At 41.0% G+C, this 2,135-nt stretch overlaps 1 pseudogene; it reads left to right on the top strand.

Moving 5' to 3' along the window:
* Positions 1 to 1,256: 1,256 nt before the first annotated feature.
* LOC129120343 (NADH-ubiquinone oxidoreductase chain 2-like) lies at positions 1,257 to 1,866 on the top strand (annotated as a pseudogene).
* The last annotated feature ends 269 nt before the right edge of the window (positions 1,867 to 2,135 follow it).

The raw sequence follows: 2,135 nt of genomic DNA, 5'->3' as shown, positions 1-2,135 counted from the left end.
TGACCTGCTTTGATTGATAGATATGCATGACTGGTGCAGTGGCAGGCTCAGCAAGCCACGAAGCAGTTCTATTTATCCAGGGAATTGTCTGGGTCTGAGAGTGCTACTTATGTGGGGTGTGTCTGTGAATAAATATTTTTCAAGTTTGTATGTTAATGGTGCCTTTCCAGCTGAGCTGTCTCTTGCCAGGAGCAGGGCCTGATATGTGTGTGCTGAGCAGAATGTTGAAGGGGGTGTCTCCATGGAGGGCTCATGGAAATTCACTTGAACTCATAACCTGACATTTTACATATGTAAAAATAAACAAAAATGCAGCCTTGTTTGAAGGACAGTGCTGTACTTATGTTTGCTAAAAAATGAGGTAGCTCCTCCTCTCTCTATTACAATGAGGCTTTTTTAGATTTTTGGGGATTTGAGGTTTTTCAAGGAGTTTCATCAGGCACTATCTTCTGTCCATGAGGCTGGAGGAATTTAACTGGACACAGTTGGAGCATTGTGTTTGGAAAGAGTGGATTTCTCCCAGTAGTGGATCCTATAGCATTATCCTAGCTAATCCCCCCAAAATCCCTTTCCTCTTGTACATGCTGTATGGTGGTATTTCAGGCTTATCCTGTACCATTAAGGTGATTAGGGTACCTGCTATTGAAAAGTAGTGTTCAGAGGCTTCAGTAACCTGAGAGGAAGGAGTCAGTGAAACTGAGGAGAGAAACCAAACCATTCCTTATCATGGCATTTAAAATATAGCAGTTGAGTTCTTAAAATATTTAAGATTTTAGATAGCTGTTGCACCTCAGCTATGAAATACTGCTCCTTGACTAAAGTGTGATAACTGTGTGAGAACTCTGTTAAATTAATGTAGGGCTGGCAAGTTTTGTACAAGGGTATTTTTATCTTCTATAAGATATGTTAGGAGTGCTTGCTGTTGATTATTATCTTCTGTCTTAGGGTAAATCTTTTAGACATACACTTGTGATGTAGCTGAGGGGAGGTTTTACTGAAGTGCTTTTTTATTTCAGGAAATTAATGCTTGCTCAGCTTAGTCCTTTCTTTACTTCATTGTATGTGTACCATATACTTGAGAGGCTAATAGTTTAATACCTCATATTTTACAGATATTTTGATCATGTTTCCAAGTTGTTACCATTTGAAATACCTTAGTGATACTTATTATTAATGCTATTTGAATGAAAATATACAGGTAAGGGTAAGTCCACGACAGAGCTGTCATTGCAGATCTTTTCTGAACATTCTGAACCTCACCCTCACTAAGCCCTACGCTCTTAACTATCCTAACTATCCTCTCAGCAGCCCTGGGAGGGTGAATGGGTCTCAACCAAACACAAATCCAAAAAATTCTAGCATTTTCTTCCATCTCCAGCCTAGGCTGAATAGCAATCATTATCATCTACAACCCTAAACTCACCCTCCTCAACTTCTACCTGTACACTGTAATAACTGCAACTGTTTTCCTCACCCTAAACACAATTAAAGTCTTTAAGCTATCTACCCTAATAACTGCATGAACCAAAATTCCGTCCTTAAACCTTAAACACAATGCTGCTCCTAACCCTGCTCCCCCCTCCAGGACTCCCTCCCCTGACAGGATTCCTGCCCAAATGACTTATCATTCAAGAACTAACCAAGCAAGACATAGCCCCAGCAGCCGCACTTATCTCCCTCCTGTCCCTGCTAAGCCTATTCTTCCACCTTCTTCTCACATACTGCACAATTGCACTTCCCCCACACACCACAAACCATATAAAACAATGACGTACTAGCAAACCAACCAGCATTACAATTGCTATATTTACCACCATGTCCGCCATCCTCCTTCCTATCTCCCCTATAATCCTTACCATTGTCTAAGAAATTTAGGATTACCTAACCGAAGGCCTTCAAAACCTTAAACAAGAGTTGAACCCTCTTAGTTTCTGCTAAAGTCCACAGGCCATTATCCTGCATCCCCTAAATGCAAGTCAGGTGCTTTAATTAAGCTAGGACCTTCCGATTTACTAGCCAGATGGGCTTTGATCCCATGATACTATAGTTAACAGCTATATGCCCTAACCAACAGGCCTCTGCCTAAGGCTCTGGTACATAACCAATGCACATCAATGAGCTTGCAACTCACTATG

This window comes from Agelaius phoeniceus, chromosome 4 (assembly GCF_051311805.1).
Source record: "Agelaius phoeniceus isolate bAgePho1 chromosome 4, bAgePho1.hap1, whole genome shotgun sequence".
NCBI lineage: Eukaryota > Metazoa > Chordata > Aves > Passeriformes > Icteridae > Agelaius > Agelaius phoeniceus.
This window is presented reverse-complemented; position numbering and strand designations above follow the sequence as displayed.